This window comes from Eumetopias jubatus, unplaced genomic scaffold (genome assembly GCF_037043125.1).
Source record: "Eumetopias jubatus isolate StellerSeaLion01/CBP00866 unplaced genomic scaffold, mEumJub1_p1.0 scaffold_3, whole genome shotgun sequence".
NCBI lineage: Eukaryota > Metazoa > Chordata > Mammalia > Carnivora > Otariidae > Eumetopias > Eumetopias jubatus.
Genome location: NW_028274809.1, coordinates 92,776,171 through 92,795,787, shown reverse-complemented (window position 1 = coordinate 92,795,787; position 19,617 = coordinate 92,776,171). Strand labels below are relative to the sequence as shown.

Here is a 19,617-nt window from a genome sequence, read left to right as displayed (position 1 = left end):
CTAGAGCAAAATACCACAGGCTTGTAAACAACAGAAACTTATTTCTCACAGTTCTGGAGGCTGGACCAAGATCAAGGCCCTCGGAGACTCTCTGTCTGATGCAGACCTGCTTCCTAGTTCACAGGCAGCCAGTTTCTTTCTGTGTCCTCATATGGTGGAAGGGACAAGGGAGTTCCCGGGGGCTTTTTTATAAGGGTATTAATCACATTAATCATGAGGGGGAGGCCCTCAACCCTCCCAAATCACCTCCCAAATATCCTAACACATTGGGGTTTAGTTTCCAACAGAGGAATTTGGGGGTGGGGTGGGGATACACTCAGTGTAGAGCTCTACCCATAACTCTCTTCCATTCCTTTGAATAACAGAGTTACTTGCTTAAGGACTCGCCGTTCAAGCCAAAGACCAGTGTTTGATCCAGAAAGAACCAGCTAGGTGCTGGGGTGATCACCTTCCTTCACAAACGTGGGAGTGACTGAGGCATACAAGGCTCTGGCTTTTCTGTCATATATCATCACCGCAGAGATGTACTTGACCACAGATGATGGTTAATAACGACAGCCAAGTGGCAGGCACTCTTTTGCCTGTATCATCTCAATTACTGTCATCACTGAAAGGTAGGTGTTGTCCCCAGGTTCAAAGGAGAAAACAGGGCTTGAATCAAATGGAGTAACTTGTTCCAGGTCACATGATAAGTGGCAGAACTGGGTTTAGAGTCTGGGCTCATCTGATTTTACTCCACTTTTGGGCAGCTCTGAGGAAATAACTTCTCTTAAAAGTGCTCCCAAATTATTTGTTAGTCCTTAGGAAAGAGACTGTGCGTTAGAATTACTTGGTGAGCTTTTAAATAATACCGGTAGTCTGCTTCAAACCAGTTGCATCAGAATCTCTGGGAGTGAGGCTTGGTCAACTATATTTTTTGGTTCCCGAGTTATTGTAACATGTGGTTAGAGTTAAGAACTCCTGCCTTCAGGAAAGTTCCGTCTGCTCTCCAGCACCCAGCTTTGCATCATTGTATGCTCTTAACCTCTGCCCAGAACTGACCCCCTCAGGTTCTGTGGCCAAAGAGGAAGAGGTGAGCAGGTGGGGTTTTTCTGATTCTCTTGGGCCCCCTTTTGCTTGTTGGTAGGCCTCTTGCTTAAGGCCCCCACGTATGGAGCCTCTCTAAGTGCCTTTCGCCCTGTCCTGACTTAGCAGCAGCAGATGGAGGTCTTTGCCTGGGCATCTGTGTTCCCCGTGGGCAGGGAAGCAGAGAAACAGCCCCACCGAGTGCAGGGTGATGTCTAGACTTCACAGGAATAATGCTACTTCATTTTCCCGCCCTGACTCCCCTTTTCCTCATTGATTTTTTTAAAAATTATTTATTTATTTATTTATTTATTTATTTAATAGCGAAAGAGGGAACACAAGCAGGGGGAGTGGGGGAAGGAGAAGCAGGCTTCCCGCCGAGCAGAGAGCCTGATGTGGGGCTCCATCCCAGGACCCTGGGATCATGACCTGAGCCGAAGGCAGACGCTTAACCAACTGAGCCACCCAGGCGCCCCTCCCTCATTGATTTTATGGTGGAATGTGTTCTTGGTAGTAGCAGAAAACATTCATTTGCAAAGACTGTGATTTACATTTCTCCCCTGACTTCTTATTGGTTTAGTAAATCCACGTAACCACTTGAGAGTGGAGATACCTTGAATGCTTGCCCGGAATGGCAGACCTGTGCTGTTTCCAGGAAGAGCAGGCAGTTGGGGTGGAGTGTGGCCCCACTCCTGGCACAGGTTTGCTGACCCAGTTCAGGAAGATGATTGGCGCTCCGTGCCTTCACCGCAAAAGTGCAGACCATAGGAGGGTGGTAGGTGGTCGGATGCATTTGGGGATTTCTCAACTTTCTAGTCCAGACAGTGTTTTAATATGTAAAAAAAAATTTTTCTTATTCATGAAACACTTCAAACAAGCAAAGGAGAGGAAATGATATAACAGAGCCTTATGTATCTATTACGGAGTTTAAACAATGGTTATTATTTGGTTATATTTGCTTTAGGAGTTCTTAAAAAAAGAGAAAGAGAAGTTAATTCTTGCGAGCTATTGCTCTACCACATCTTTTTCTCCCTCCTTCCGCAGAGGTAACCACGCACTTGAACTTAATGTACATTATTCTCATGAATGATGACATTTTAACTGCAATGGATGTATTCATAAATGATCATACTATGATTGCTTTGTGTTTTTAAATTAACTATATATAGACGGTCCCTGACTGATGACTTTTCAACTTTATGATGATGCAAAGGCAATATGCATTCAGTAGAAACTGAACTTCAGATTTTGAATGTTGATGTTTTCCAGCCTAGCCATATGCTGTATGGCATCTCTCTCCTGATGCTGGGCAGTGGCAGCATGAAGGCAAAGAACCGATACATTCACAGCCACTCTCTAACCGGACAACCATTCTGTTTCTTACCTTTAGTACAGTGGTTAATTAATTAGGTGAGACAGTCAACACTTAATTATAAAATAGGCTCTGTGTTAGATGATTGTGTCTAATTGTAAGCTAATATAAGTGTTCTGAGGATGATTTTGGTATGTTAGGTGTATAAATGCATTTTCCACTTACTATATTTTCGGCTTATGATGGGTTTGGCAGTACATAACCCCATTTTAAGTTGAGGAAGATCCATATTTCCTTCTCCTTTTTTTCTTTTGGTGACTGGGGAAATCCTTTTCTGTCCCAAATTCACGAAAGATATTTTCCCATGTTTCTTTTAAAGGTTTTACCGTTTAATACATTTAAAATTTAGTAGTTTTTATATAGGTGTGAGGAACTTAATTTTATTTTAATTTTATTTTTTTCATCATTCCTTCAGTGCTGCATCCTTTTCCTATTGATTTACAGTGTTACCTCTATCATGTGCCTGACTTTTGTATATGTGGATCCCTTTTATGTTCTGTACTGATTTCTTTTTTTTTTTAAGATTTTATTTATTTATTTATTTATTTGACAGAGTGAGACACAGCGAGAGGGAAAACACAAGCAGGGGGAGTGGGAGGGGGAGAAGCAGGCTTCCCGCAGAGTGGGGAGCCCGATGCGGGGCTCGATCCCAGGATCCTGGGACAATGACCAGAGCCGAAAGCAGGCGCCCAATGACTGAGCCACCCAGGCGCCCCTGTTCGGTATTGATTCTAATGGTCAAGATGTTTATTCCTATACCAGTACCACATTGTTTTAATTACTATTACCTCATGAGTTTTTAATTAATATTTTTATTGAGATATAATTCATGTATCATAAAATTTGCCTTATTGAAATGTAAAATTTAGTGTATTCACAAAGTTGTGCAACCAACTTCACTATCCAACTCCAGAACATGTTTGTCACCCTCAAAAGAAACTCTGTACCCATTAGCAACCACTCTCCACCCCTCCACTCCTCTCAGCTCCTGGCAACCACTCATCTACCTTCTGTCTCTATAGATTGCATATTCTGGACATTTCATATAAATGGACTCATATGATATGTGGTCTTTTGAGTTTGGCTTCTTTCACACAGCATTTTTCAAGTTTCATCCATGTTGTAGCATGTTTCAGTACATCACTCGTTTTATGGCTGAGTATTATTCCATTGTATGTATCAGTTTGGGTTTATCCTTTGGTCAGTTGATGAACATTTGGGTTGTTTCCACCTTTTGGCCATTATAAATAATGGCACTATGAACATTTCTGTACAAGTTTTTATGTGGACATGTGTTTTCATTTCTCTTGGTTATGTAAGTAAGAGTGCTACTCCTAGGCCCAAAGGATAATTCTATGTTTAGCATTTTGGGGAACCACCAAACTCTTTTCCCAAGTGGCTACACCATTTTACATTTCCACCAGTAATGTTTGAGAGTTCCAATTTCCCTCCATCCTCACCACTGCTTGTTGGTTATTGTTACCCTACTGAGCATGAAACTGTATCTCCTTGTGGTTTTGATTGGTATTCTCTAATGGCTAATGATGCCGAGAATCTTTCCATACGATTATTGGTCATATGCACATCTTCTTTGGAGAAATGTCTGTTCAAATCCTTGGTTTTATCATGTGTTTTGATGTTAGTAGATGATCTCTTCCTTTTACTTCTTCAAAAGTCTTGCTATTCCTGGCGCTTCAGTCTTTCACATAAAATTTATGATGAGCGGGCGCCTGGGTGGCTCAGCCGGTTAAGCGGCTGCCTTCGGCTCAGGTCATGATCCCAGGGTCCTGGGATCGAGTCCCGCATCGGGCTCCCTGCTCAGCAGAGAGCCTGCTTCTCCCTCTCCCTCTGTCTGCCTCTCTGCCTACTTGTTCTCTCTCTCTCTGTCAAAAAAATAAAATCTTAAAAAAAAAAAATTATGATGAGCTTATCCCACCCCAGAATCCACTGGCATATATAATAGAATTTGGATTTGTAGATTAATTTGGAAAAATTGATTCATTAAAGTATATATAAACATGGAAAACATCATTAGTTGCCCCCATTTCCATACCAGGTCTGGATTGCCTACTTCCAAATCATTACTGAGGGTTGGGGAGGGGAAGCTTATGGGGGATGGAAGGAGGAGGGAGGGGGTGGAAGGGAGAGAGGAAAAAGGGGGAAAGAGAAAGGGAGAGGAGGGGTGGGAGGGAGAAGTGGGGAGAGAGAGGGAAGAGACAGGGAGGGCAATGAGGATAGAGAGAGGCTAGTAGATTAAACTACTGCTATTTTGGGTTTCATTTTCTTTTCTTTTTTTTTTAAGATTTGTTTGAGAGAGAGAGGGAAAGAGAGAATCTTCAGCAGATTCTCTGCTGAGCATGGAGTCTGACAAGGGGCTTGACCCTGAGATCATGACCTGAGCCCAAATCAAGAGTTGGATGTTTAACCCACTGAGCCACCTAGGCGCCCCTATTTTGGGTTTCTGTTATACTCAGTCATAATCCATATCCCAAATAATAAAATGGTATATCTCTTCATTTACTTAGCTTCTTTAAATATATTCTTAAAATTTTAAAACATAATTTTCGTGAAAATTTTCACATCTGTTAAGTGTATTTCTTTGTTCTTTATAGTGTTTGTTGGATTGTAACATGCATATTTTTCAAAATCCCTTTTTAGTATGTTTGTTGCTAGTGAACATAATGGACTTTAGTATTGTTTGTGTGCCAGCAACTTTATTGAATGTTGTTATTAATTCTATCAGTTTGTCTATAGATGTTTTTTACTTTTCTGTGTTCATCAACATTATCTGTGAGTTATGACTTTTTTCTTTCTTTTCAATTACTACATCTTAAAATTTATTTTTCTAGTCCTAGTGTGTTAACATTGACAATACAAGTTTGCATAGAAGCAATAATAGCTGACATCCTTATGTTTTTCCTTATTTTAAGCGAGAAATTCCAATTTTTCACTATTTTCATCTTTGCTCTTTGTTTTTGATATTCTTTATGTAGTTAAAAAGAAATTCCTTTTATTTTTTATTTTATTTTATTTTTTTAAAGATTTTATTTATTTATTTGAGAGAGAGAGAATGAGAGAGAGCACGAGAGGGAAGAGGGTCAGAGGGAGAAGCAGACTCCCTGCTGAGCAGGGAGCCCGATGTGGGACTCGATCCCGGGACTCCAGGATCATGACCTGAGCCGAAGGTAGTTGCTTAACCAACTGAGCCACCCAGGTGCCCAGAAATCCCTTTTACTTCTACTAAGAATTTTACCTCAAAATGAGAATTTATTTTATCATATGTCTTTTTTGCTTCTATAACTTTTCTTATTTGGTTTATTATTAAGTAGATTATGTACATAGATTTCATAACATGAAACCTTTCTAAGATGAAACCTGCAGTCAAGATTTTTTTTGGTACAGGGATGCCTGGGTGGCTCAGTCGGTTAAGCGTCTGCCTTTGGCTCAGGTCATGATCCAGGGTCCTGGGATCGAGTCCCACATCAGGCTCCCTGCTCAGCGAGGAGTCTGCTTCTCCCTCTGTCTGCCACTCCCCCTGCTTGTTCTCTCTCTCTCTCTATCTTGACAAATAAATAAAATCTTAAAAAAAAAAAAAAGATTTTTTTGGTATGTTGCTAAACTCAATTTGTTAATCTGTTTATAAAAATTCTCTTTGTGGGCGCCTGGGTGGCTCAGTCGTTAAGCGTCTGCCTTCAGCTCAGGTCATGATCCCAGGGTCCTGGGATCGGGTCCCACATCGGGCTCCCTGCTCAGTGGGAAGCCTGCTTCTCCCCCTCCCACTCCTCCTGCTTGTGTTCCCTCTCTCGCTGTATCTCTCTCTGTCAAATAAATAAATAAAATCTTAAAAAATAAAAATTCTCTTTGTGCCTATATTTGTGAGATCACCAAATGGTTTTTGATTCTTACACTGTCCTGTCTGGGTTATCTAAGGATCTGTCACTCTCATAAAATGAGTGGGCAGCATTTCCTCTTTCTCTGTTTCCGAAACAATTTGAATAAGATTGAAAATATCTGTTCCTGTGATGTTTAGTAGAACTTACCCATGGAATCACTTGAGGTTGGGTTTTTTTTTTGTGGCTATATTTGTGTGTGTGTGTGCCTGTGTGCATGTGTACTTATGTGTGAATGAATTTTAAAACTATTCATTTTATTTACTGATTATAGAACCATTCAAATTTTATACATTTCTTGGACAGTTCTGGTAAATTTTATTTTTCTAAAATGTTATAACTTTAATCTGAATATTCAAATGTTGTTCATGGTATTGTTGTTCATAGTATTATGATTTCTGAAAATCTCCACTGCGATGTGATTAGCTTCCTTTCTACATTTCTTTTTTTTTTTTAATTTTTTTATTGTTATGTTAATCACCATATATTACATCATTAATTTTTGGTGCAGTGTTCCATGATTCATTGTTTGTTCATAACACCCAGTGCTCCATGCAGAACGTGCCCTCCTCAATACCCATCACCAGGCTAACCCATCCCCCTACCCCCCTCCCCTCTAGAACCCTCAGTTTGTTTTTCAGAGTCCATCATCTCTCATGGTTCGTCTCCCCCTCTGACATACTCCCCTTTTCTTCCTCTCCTGTTATCTTCTTCTTTTTCTTTTTTCTTAAAATATGTTGCATTATTTGTTTCAGAAGTACAGATCTGTGATTCAACAGTCTTGCACAATTCACAGCGCTCACCGTAGCACATACCCTCCCCAATATCTATCACCCAGCCACCCCATCCCTCCCACCCCCAACCACTCCAGTAACACTCAGTTTCTTTCCTGAGATTAAGAATTCCTCATATCAGTGAGGTCATGTGATACATGTCTTTCTCTGATTGACTTATTTCACTCAGCATAACACCCTCCAGTTCCATCCACGTCGTTGCAAATGGCAAGATCTCATTCCTTTTGATGGCTGCATAATATTCCATTGTGTATACATACCACATCTTCTTTATCCATTCATCTGTCGATGGGCATCTTGGCTCTTTCCACAGTTTGGCTATGGTGGACATTGCTGCTATAAACATTGGGGTACACGTACCCCTTCGGGTCCCTACATTTGTATCTTTGTGGTAAATACCCGGTAGTGCAATTGCTGGATCGAACGGTAGCTCTAATTTCAACTGTTTGAGGAACCTCCATACTGTTTTCCAGAGGGGTTGCACCAGCTTGCATTCCCACCAACAGTGTAGGAGGGTTCCCCTTTCTCCACATCCCCGCCAACATCTGTCGTTCCCTGACTTGTTAATTTTAGCCATTCTGACGGGTGTGAGGTGGTATCTCATTGAGGTTTTGATTTGGATTTCCCTGATGCCAAGCGATGTTGAGCACTTTTTCATGTGCCTGTTGGCCATTTGGATGTCTTCTTTGGAGAAATGTCTGTTCATGTCTTCTGCCCATTTCTTGATTGGATTATTTGTTCTTTGGGTGTTGAGTTTGATAAGTTCTTTATAGATTTTGGATACTAGCCCTTTATCTGATATGTCATTTGCAAATATTTTCTCCCATTCTGTCGGTTGTCTTTTGGTTTTGTGGACTGTTTCTTTTGCTGTGCAGAAGCTTTTTATCTTGATGAAATCCCAATAGTTCATTTTTGCCCTGGCTTCCCATGCCTTTGGCGATGTTTCTAGGAAGAAGTTGCTGCGGCTAAGGTCGAAAAGGTTGCTACCTGTGATCTCCTTTAGGATTTGGATGGACTCCTGTCTCACGTTTAGGTCTTTCAACCATTTGGAGTCTATTTTTGTGTGTGGTGTAAGGAAATGGTCCAGTTTCATTCTTCTGCATGTGGCTGTCCAATTTTCCCAACACCATTTGTTGAAGAGACTGTCTTTTTGCCATTGGACATTCTTTCCTGCTTTGTCAAAAATAAGTTGACCATAGAGTTGAGGGTCCATTTCTGGGCTCTCAATTCTGTTCCATTGATCTATGTGTCTGTTTTTGTGCCAGTACCATACTGTCTTGATGATGACAGCTTTGTAATAGAGCTGGAAGTCCGGAATTGTGATGCCGCCAGCTTTGCTTTTCTTTTTCAGTATTCCTCTGGCTATTCTGGGTCTCTTCTGGTTCCATACAAATTTTAGGATTATTTGTTCCATTTCTTTGAAAAAAGTGGATGGTATTTTGATGGGGATTGCATTGAATGTGTAGATTGCTCTAGGTAGCATTGATATCTTCACAATGTTGATTCTCCCAATCCATGAGCATGGAACGTTTTTCCATTTCTTTGTGTCTTCTTCAATTTCTTTCCTGAGTATTTTATAGTTTTCTGAGTACAGATCCTTTGCCTCTTTGGTTAGATTTATTCCTAGGTATCTAATGGTTTTGGGTGCAATTGTAAATGGGATAGACTCCTTGATTTGTCTCTCTTCTGTCTTGTTGTTGGTGTATAGGAATGCCACTGATTTCTGTGCATTGATTTTATATCCTGCTACTTTACTGAATTCCTGTATGAGTTCTAGCAGTTTTGGGGTGGAGTCTTTTGGGTTTTCCACATACAGTATCATATCATCTGCAAAGAGTGAGAGTTTGACTTCCTCTTTGCCGATTTGGATGCCTTTGATTTCTTTTTGTTGTCTGATTGCTGTGGCTAGGACTTCTAATACTATGTTGAATAGCAGTGGTGAGAGTGGACATCCCTGCCGCGTTCCTGACCTTAGGGGAAAAGCTCTCAGCCTTTCCCCATTGAGAATGATATTCGCTGTAGGTTTTTCATAGATGGCTTTTATGATATTGAGGTATGTACCCTCTATCCCTATACTCTGAAGAGTTTTGATCAAGAAAGGATGTTGTACTTTGTCAAATGCTTTTTCTGCATCTATTGAGAGGATCATATGATTCTTGTTCTTTCTTTTGTTAATGTATTGTATCACGTTGATTGATTTGCGGATGTTGAACCAGCCTTGCAGCCCAGGAATAAATCCCACTTGGTCGTGGTGAATAATCCTTTTAATGTACTGTTGGATCCTATTGGCTAGTATTTTGGTGAGAATTTTTGCATCCATGTTCATCAAGGATATTGGTCTGTAATTCTCTTTTTTGATGGGGTCTTTGTCTGGTTTTGGGATCAAGGTAATGCTGGCCTCATAAAATGAGTTTGGAAGTTTCCCTTCCATTTCTATTTTTTGTAACAGTTTCAGGAGAATAGGTATTAATTCTTCTTGAAATGTCTGATAGAATTCCCCTGGTAAGCCATCTGGCCCTGGGCTATTGTTTCTTGGGAGATTTTTGATGACTGTTTCAATTTCCTTAGTGGTTATAGGTCTGTTCAGGTTTTCTATTTCTTCCTGGTTCAATTTTGGTAGTTGATACATCTCTAGGAATGCACCCATTTCTTCCAGGTTATCTAATTTGCTGGCATAGAGTTGCTCATAATATGTTCTTATAATTGTTTGTATTTCTTTGGTGTTGCTTGTGATCTCTCCTCTTTCATTCATGATTTTGTTGATTTGGGTCATTTCTCTTTTCTTTTTGATCAGTCTGGCCAGGGGTTTATCAATCTTGTTAATTCTTTCAAAGAACCAGCTCCTAGTTTCGTTGATCTGTTCTACTGTTCTTTTGGTTTCTAGTTCATTGATTTCTGCTCTGATCTTTATGATTTCTCTTCTCCTGCTGGGTTTAGGCTTTCTTTGCTGTTCTTTCTCCAGCTCCTTTAGGTGTAGGGTTAGGTTGTGTATTTGAGACCTTTCTTGTTTCTTGAGAAAGGCTTGTATTGCTATATACTTTCCTCTCAGGACTGCCTTTGCTGTATCCCAAAGATTTTGAACAGTTGTGTTTTCATTTTCATTGGTTTCCATGAATTTTTTTAATTCTTCTTTAATTTCTTGGTTGACCCATTCATTCTTTAGTAGGATGCTCTTTAGCCTCCATGTATTTGAGTTCTTTCCGACTTTCCTCTTGTGGTTGAGTTCTAGTTTCAAAGCATTGTGGTCTGAAAATATGCAGGGAATGATCCCAATCTTTTGGTACCGATTGAGACCTGATTTGTGACCTAGGATGTGATCAATTCTGGAGAATGTTCCATGGGCACTAGAGAAGAATGTGTATTCCGTTGCTTTGGGATGGAATGTTCTGAATATGTCTGTGAAGTCCATTTGGTCCAGTGTGTCATTTAAAGTCTTTATTTCCTTGTTGATCTTTTGCTTAGATGATCTGTCCATTTCAGTCAGGGGGGTGTTAAAGTCCCCCACTATTATTGTATTGTTGTCAATGTGTTTCTTTGCTTTTGTTATTAATTGCCTTATATAATTGGCTGCTCCCATGTTCGGGGCATAGATATTTACAATTGTTAGATCTTCTTGTTGGATAGACCCTTTAAGTAGGATATAGTGTCCTTCCTCATCTCTTATTACAGTCTTTGTTTTAAAATCTAGTTTGTCTGATATAAGGATTGCCACCCCAGCTTTCTTTTGGTGTCCATTAGCATGGTAAATGGTTTTCCACCCCCTCACTTTCAATCTGGGGGTGTCTTTGGGTGTAAAATGAGTCTCTTGCAGACAGCATATTGATGGGTCTTGTTTTTGAATCCAATCTGATAGCCTGTGTCTTTTGATTGGGGCATTTAGCCCATTTACATTCAGGGTAACTATTGAAAGGTATGAATTTAGTGCCATTGTATTACCTGTAAGGTGACTGTTAACTGTCTGTTGTCTGTGTTCGTTTCTGCTCTTTGCTGCTTTTAGGTTCTCTCTTTGCTTAGAGGACCCCTCTCAATATTTCTTGGAGGGCTGGTTTCGTGTTTGCAAATTCCTTTAGTTTTTGTTTGTTCTGGAAGCTTTTTATCTCTCCTTCTATTTTCAATGATAGCCTAGCTGGATATAGTATTCTTGGCTGCATATTTTTCTCGTTTAGTGCTCTGAAGATATCTTGCCAGTCCTTTCTGGCCTGCCAGGTCTCTGTGGATAGGTCTGTTGCCAATCTAATGTTTCTACCATTGTAGGTTACATATCTCTTCTCCCGAGATGCTTTCAGGATTTTCTCTTTGTCTCTGAGACTCGTAAGTTTTACTATTAGATGTCGGGGTGTTGACCTATTTTTATTGATTTTGTGAGGGGTTCTCTGTGCCTCCTGGATTTTAATGCCTGTTTCCTTCCTCACATTAGGGAAGTTCTCTGCTATAATTTGCTCCAATATACCTTCTGCCCCCCTCTCTCTCTCTTCTTCTTCTGGGATCCCAATTATTCTAATGTTGTTTCGTCTTATCGTATCACTTATCTCTCGAATTCTGCCCTCGTGATCCTGTAGTTGTTTCTCTCTCTTTTTCTCAGCCTCTTTATTTTCCATCATTTGGTCTTCTATATCGCTGATTCTCTCTTCTGCCTCATTTATCCTAGCATTTAGTGCCCCCATTTTTGATTGTACCTCATCAATAGCCTTTTTGATTTCGATTTGGTTAGATTTTAGTTCTTTTATTTCTCCAGAAAGGGTTTCTCTAATAACTTCCACGCTTTTTTCAAGCCCAGCTAGTATCTTTAAAGTCATGATTCTGAACTCTAGGTCCGACATCGTACTAATGTCCGTATTGAGTAGGTCCCTGGCTGACGGTACTACCTCTTGTTCTTTTTGCTGAGGTGATTTCTTTCGTCTTGTCATTTTGTCCAGAGGAGAATAGATGAATGAGAGAACAAAAGGCTAACAGGTTTACAACGTCCCCAGCAAATATACTGTATACAAATCAGAAAAGACCTGAAACCAGGGGAAAAGAAAGGGAAAGAAAGAAAAAAGAAAGAGAAAAAGAAAAAAAAAAGAAAAAAAAGATAAAAACAAAAACAAAACAATTCAAAAAAGGCAGAATATGATCAAATATGATCAGGCTAGTGCATAGATCAGTGCCACACACTAGATTTTGGGCGTATTTTGGTCTGTTACAAAAAAGTGCCTCCTAAAATTTTAAAGGAAGAAAGACATATATGTACAAAATAAGGGTTGATACAATGAAGGGATGGAAGATGACTGTAAAGATGAAAATTATAAAAGATTTTATAAAAGGACTTGGTAAGATAAGTTGTTTGAAAAAAGAAAGAAGATTTAAGGAAAAAAAAAAAGGAAAAAGGGAGAGAATGTGATCAGGCAGGAGACTAGAACAAAGCCATACACTAGTGGTTTAGGGTATATTTTGATCTGTTAGAAGAAACTGTACCTCAAAATTTTAAAGAGAGAACAACTTATATATATATGCCAAAAACAAGGATAACTACTATGAAGGGATAAAATATGACTCTAAAAATGAAAAAAAAATAAAAAATGTTTTTTTTTAAAAAAAGGGATTTATAAGATGTTGGTTGAAAAAGGGAAAAAGAAAAATAAAAAAAAGTCAACAAAAATTAACTTTGATGAAATAATGAATCATGGTAAAAAAAAAAAAAAAAAAAAGAAGCCATGAATCTATGTGCAGTATTCCCCTAGCGCTGGAGTTCTCCTATTCTCCTTGATCGATCAACTTGGTCTTGGCTTGCTGGCTGTTTGTGTTGATCTTCTGGGGGAGGGGCCTGTTGCTGTGGTTTCCAAATGTCTTTGCCGGAGGCGGAATTGCCCCGCCCTTGTCGGTCTGGGCTAAGGAAGCTGCTCCAGTTTGCTCTCAGGAGCTTTTGTTCCCTGCAAGCTCTCGGTACAGCTTTGGAGGACCAGGGCGAAAATGGCGGCCTCCCAGTCTCCGCCCGGAGGAGCCGAGAACTCGGGGCCCCACTCCTCAGTGCGCCCCCAGAGAAAAGCAGTCACTCCTGTGTCCCCGGTCTCTGGCCGCACTCCGTGCTCACCCGGCCTGTGATCGAGCGTTGCTATCTCTGGCACCCGACCCCGCTCGGAGTCTCCAAACCCAGCAGATCCCTGCAGTGCGTTCCCGCACCGCTCCTCCCCGGGAAGGAAGGGGAGTCTCCCCGGATCTGCTGCTTGTTGGGTCCTTGCTGGGGGAGCCGTGCCCTGACTGGGCCGCAGATCACAGTTTATGGCAACCCCGAGCTGAGAGCCCGCGACTCTGCTCCGTATCTGCAGCTGGCTTCCCCGCCCTGACACCTGGGAGCTCTGCCGCACTCAGGCACCCCCGGTCTCTCTGTGACCCCAAGGGTCCTGAGACCACACTGTCCCGGGAGGATTCCACCCCCCGCTTAGCCACTGCAGCGACGTCCCTCTGCCGAGCCAACTTTTAAAAGGTCCGATTTTGTGCTCCGCGGCTCTAGCACTTGCCAGAAGCGGCCGGCGGAGGCCCCTCCCCCGCCGTCTATCCTCCCGAATATCGCCTCGGATTCACTTCTCCGCACGTCCTACCTTCCAGTAAGTGGTCGCTTCTCTGTTCAGAGAGTTGTTGCTACTCTCCTGTTCGATCTCCTGTTGAGTTCGTAGGTGTTCAGAATGGTTTGATCCCTATTCAGCTGAATTCCTGAGACCAGACAAAATCTAGGTCTCCTACTCCTCCGCCATCTTGCTCCGCCCCCTTCTACATTTCTTTTATGGTGGTTTGTAGGCATGTGTGTAATTTTTAAATCAATCACTATTTTCTTAGCCAATCTTGTCAGAGGTTTGTTTCTTTTACTTAGTCATTTTTATTTATTTATTTATTTTTTTAAACATATAATGTATTATTTGTTTCAGAGGTACAGGTCTGTGATTCAACAGTCTTGCACAATTCACAGCGCTCACCATAGCACATACCCTCCCCAATGTCTATCACCCAGCCACCCCATCCCTCCCACCCCCCACCATTCCAGCAACCCTCAGTTTGTTTCCTGAGATTACGAATTCCTCCTATCAGTGAGGTCATATGATACATGTCTTTCTCTGATTGACTTATTTCGCTCAGCATACTTAGTCATTTTTAAAGTAGTAACTATTGGGGCACCTGAGTGGCTCAGTTGGTTAAGCATCTACCTTCCGCTCAGGTCATGATCCCAGAGTCCTGGGATTGAGCCTGGCATTGGTCTCCCTGCTCCGTGGGGAGTTTGCTTCTCCCCCTCCTTCCAGCTCATTCTCTCTCTCACTATTTCTGTCTCTCTTAAATAAATAAAATATTTTTTTAAAAAGTAGTAACTATTGGTTTTATTGATTTTTCCATTGTTTCTTTTTTATTTTATTAATTTTTCTATTGATCTTTAGAATTTGTTTTATTATCCAGTTTTTGATGGGAGTTTACTCTGTTGTTCCTTTCACAACTTTGAGTCAGATGCTCAGCTCTCTTAAGTTCTAACATATGTATTATATAAAATTACTTGTAAGTACTGCTTGAATTGCATCCCCCATGTTTTGATATGTGGTATTTTCATTTACTTGCAATGCAAAGTATTTTCTACTATTCATTAAAATATTGTAATCGACCCATGCATTATTTCTAAACATATGAGAGTTTAAAGGGTTTTCTTTTTTGTTATAGATTTTTTTTATTTAAAAATTTTTATTTTTTTGAGAGAGAAAATAGAGAGCATGAGAGGGGGGAGGGTCAGAGGGAGAAGCAGACGCCCCGCTGAGCAGGGAGTCTGATGCGGGACTCGATTCCGGGACTCCAGGATCATGACCTGAGCCAAAGGCAGTCGCTTAACCAACTGAGCCACCCAGGTGCCCTGTTACAGATTTTTTTAAAGTAATCTCTACTCCCAACGTGGGGCTCAAACTCAGAAGCCCGAGATCAAGAGTCACGTGCTTTACCAACTGAGCCACCAGGCACCAAAGATTTTATTTACATATTTATTTGAGAGGGAGAGAGAGAGAGAGAGAGAATGCAGGTGCATACACTGGGGGAGTATAGAGGGGGCGGGAAGGGACAAGCAAGATCCACACTCAGCTGGGTGCCCAACACAGGGCTCGATCCCTGACCCTGAGATCATGACCTGAACCAAAATCAGGAGTCGGAAGCTCAAGTGACTGAACCACCCAGGCACCCGTTTTATTATAGATTTTTATTTTTATTGTATTATGATGAGAGAGTATGGTTATGTGATATTTGTTGTTTGGTATTTCTTAAGATGACTGAGTCCTAATACTGTGTATTCTTTAATTCTTAGGTACAGGGATTTATAGATGTCAATTAGATCAAGCTTGTCCATCACACTGTTTAAAACTTCTACAGGCTGACTCTTAAAATTTCCTAAAGGTTTCCTTTTTTATTAGATATTTAATTATTTTAAATACTACCGTGTTTTATTAAAATTTTTTTCAGATTATAATTCTATTACCTCAGGTTCTTAAACATATAATCTTGTATTTATGGTATTGTCTGTCTTCTGTTTGTGGTAGATTTCTCCTTGTGGATTTTGACATTTTTAATAGGGAGCTTATCTTAGGTTAACCTTTTTCCCTTCCAGGAATTCCTTGTGGCATTAATGGTTATTCTTTTAGCAAGAGCCTTAGAGTTATCACTGGCCCAGGCACTGGGGAGTTCCGAGAAAATGTGGATAAATTTGAACCCCAGGTCTTTCTGGGATTTCTTTATTATCATTATTATTATGTTATGTTAGTCCCCATACAGTACATCATTAGTTTTTGATGTAGTGTTCCATGATTCATTGTTTGTGTATAACACCCAGTGCTCCATGCAATACGTGCCCTCTTTAATACCCATCACTGGGCTCACCCATCTCCCCACCCCTCCTCCCCTCTAAAGCCCTCAGTTTGTTTCTCAGAGTCCATGGTCTCTCATGGTTCATCTCTCCCTCCGATTCCCCCACTTCATTTTTCCCTTCCTTCTCCTAATGTCCTCCATGCTATTCCTTATGTTCCATAAAGAAGTGAAACCATATGATAATTGACTTTCTCTGCTTGACTTATTTCACTTAGCATAATCTCCTCCAGTCCCATCCATGTTGATGCAGAAGTTGGGTATTCATCCTTTCTGATGGCTCAGTAATATTCCGTCATATATATGGACCACATCTTCTTTACCCCTTCGTCTGTTGAAGGGCATCTCAGCTCTTTCCACAGTTTGGCTATTGCAGACATTGCTGCTATGAACATTGGGGTGCACATGGCCCTTCTTTTCACTACATCTGTGTCTTTGGAGTAAATAACCCAGTAGTGCAATTGCTGGGTCATAGGGTAGCTCTAGTTTTAATTTTCTGAGGAACGTCCACACTGTTTTCCAAAGTGGCTGTACCAACTTGCATTCCCACCAACAGTGTAAGAAGGTTCCCCTTTCTCCACAACCTCTCCAACATTTGTTGTTTCTTGCCTTGTCAATTTTTGCCATTCTAACTGGTGTAAGGTGGTATCTCAATGTGGTCTTGATTTGAATTTCCCTGATGGCTAATGATGATGAACATTTTTTCATGTGTCTGATAGCCCTTTGTATGTCTTCTTTGGAGAAGTGTCTGTTTATGTCTTCTGCCCATTTTTTTACTTGATTATTTGTTTTTTGAGTGTTGATTTTGAGAAGTGCTTTATAGATCTTGGAGATCAGCCCTTTGTCTGTAGTGTCATTTGCAAATATCTCGTCCCATTCTGTGGGTTGCCTCTTTGTTCTGTTGACTGTTTCCTTTGCTATGCAGAAGCTTTTTTATCTTGATGAAGTCCCAAAAGTTCATTTTCGCTTTTGTTTCCCTTGCCTTTAGAGACGTGTCTTGAAAGAAGTTGCTGTGGCCGATGTCGAAGAGGTTACTGCCTATGTTCTCCTCCAGGATTTTGATGGATTCTTATCTCACATTGAGGTCTTTCATCCTAGCAACAGCAATCAGACAACAAAAAGAAATAAAAGGTATTCAGATTGGCAAAGAAGAAGTTAAGATGACATGCTACTTTATGTGGAAAACCCAAAAGACTCTACCCCCAAATTACTAGAAGTCATACAGCAATTCAGTAATGTGGCAGGATACAAAATCAATGCACAGAAATCAGTTGCTTTCTTATACACTAACAATGTAACTGTAGAAAGAGAAATTAGAGAATCAATTCCATTTACAATAGCACCAAAAACCGTAAGATACCTTCCAATAAACCTAACCAAAGAGGTAAAGGATATATACTCTAGGAACTACAGAACACTTATGAAAGAAATTGAAGAAGACACAAAAAGATGGAAAAACGTTCCATGCTCATGGATTGGACGAATAAACATTGTTAAAATGTCTATGCTGCCCAGAGCAATCTATACTTTCAACGCCATTCCTGGTCAAAATACCAATGGTATTTTTCAAAGTGCTGGAACAAACAATCCTAAAATTTGTATGGAATCAGAAAAGACCCCGAATCGCTTCAAGAAAGACAAAGCTGGGGGCATCACGTTGCCTGATTTCAATCTATATTACAAAGCTGTGATCACCAAGACAGTATGGTACTGGCACAAAAATAGTTACATAGACCAATGGAAAAGAACAGAGAGCCCAGATATGGACCCTCAACTCTATGGTCAAATAATCTTCGACAAAGCAGGAAAAAATATGCAATGGAAGAAAGACAGTCTCTTCAATAAATGGTGCTGGGAAAATGGACAGCTATATACGGAAGAATGAAACTCGACAATTCTCTTAACACCATACACAAAGATAAACTCAAAATGGATGTCTGGGATTTCTAATTCCCAAAGGAGATGTTTTTGCTCATCTAGAATTCAGAGACAGATAAGACTTCTTGTTTATCTGTTCTGATAGATTTTGTTGTAGCCTATCTTTTCAGAAGGGATATCACTTTTTGAGAGTTCCAATTTGAGAGTTCTTACTTCCAACTCTTTACCTTGCATTGGGTCCAACATCGTGTCTCTTGTTTTAAAACACAAGCCCTTATGTTTTTTCACCCTATGGTAACCACAGCATTATCAGCTTCTAAGCTATCATTCTGTTTCATGCTCTTTTTTGGCACCTAGAAATTTCTAACTTTTTGTATGTAAGCCTAATCAAATATTTAAAATATTTTAAAATTATATTTTATCAGCAATTCTTGGTTTTTGAAGCAAGACATTTTGTTACTGCTATTGGTTGTTAGTTTTATTTTTCTAGAGCTAGAGTACATGCTTAGTCTTTAACTGTGAAAGATGGAGAAGTTTCAGAACACCACGAGACAAATGCTTCATAAAATGTTTCAACTGTTGTTTTCTCTTGAATTCAGCATCATAACAATATTTAGATGGGTCCTTCATTCCTGTTACTCTGAAGGAGCCAACCTCACGTCTGGGTTGGTGTTTGTGGGAGACCTTGGTGGGGGCCAGCAGCTATTGTGGGGCTACTGGAGGGAACCTCCAGGCCGTGGTTTTTATACATGCAGGAGATGTTTTATCTCTTTCATAAAACACCTTCCTAGAACAAAAATAGCAGGTCCATGGTGAAATTTACTTGAACACCTTTCCAGGTGAAGTTTCCTTTGACTTCTGTCCATGGGGAGACTGCTATGATATTTTTCTTTACTTATTCCAGAAACAAAGAGTTCTCCCAGATCAGAAAAGAAAGCAAGCAGATTCCTAAATGAAGGGCCTTCAGGAGAGGATTTTTCTGTTTTTGATTCTCTCTCTGTTCAAATATATAGATAACATAATAGAGAAATGTACAGAGGCCTTACTAGGGCATTCCTTGCTTAGAAAAAGTGGTCACATTGATTAAAACCTTCTATTCCTGTAAAAAGGAGTAGTTATTATATACAGATCCAGGAAGCTCAGGGATTCTCCCGTAATAGCCAAAAGTAATAATGTAGCCCTGAGAACTACAATTTCAGTGTCTCCTATGTAATAATCATTGTCATGGTGCTAGGCATCCAGAGATAGAACAATTTAGTCTTTGCCCTCAAAGAATTTACAGGTCAGTGGAGATGAATAGATCACTGGAAAATTAAAAGAATGATACAATTAATTTAAAAAAATTTGTGGGTTAGTCTTCATCAAAATTAAAACTTTTGCTCTTCAAAAGACAATGTTAAGAGAATAAAAAAACCACAGATTGGGAGAAAATGTTTGTAGATTTTATATCTGATAAAGGACTTGTGTCAATAAAAACTGATGTACTGTCTGGTGACTAACATAACAGAATAAAAAATTAAAAATAAAGTTTTATCATAAATGCAAACTAATCTATAGTGATAGAAAACAGATCAGTTGTTGCTGATTTAAAAATATATAAAGAATACTCAAAACTTAAGAAGAAACAACTCAATTTTCAAAACAGGCATAAGATTTGAAGGGATATTTCATCAAAGAAGATACACGAATAGCACAAAAACACATGAAAAGATGCTTAACATCATTAGTCATTAGGAAAATGCAAATTAAAACCACAATA

At 40.0% G+C, this 19,617-nt stretch overlaps 1 long non-coding RNA gene across 2 annotated transcripts; it reads left to right on the top strand.

The window, feature by feature from the left end:
- Positions 1-371: 371 nt before the first annotated feature.
- Positions 372-19,404, top strand: LOC148164719 (uncharacterized). Of its 2 annotated transcripts, none has more exons than XR_015767932.1 (2): positions 372-614; positions 16,969-19,404. It is a non-coding gene; the product is annotated as an uncharacterized LOC148164719 (long non-coding RNA). The 2 variants fall into 2 exon arrangements; XR_015767931.1 differs by lacking the exon at positions 372-614 and adding an exon at positions 13,068-13,705.
- Positions 19,405-19,617: the final 213 nt, after the last annotated feature.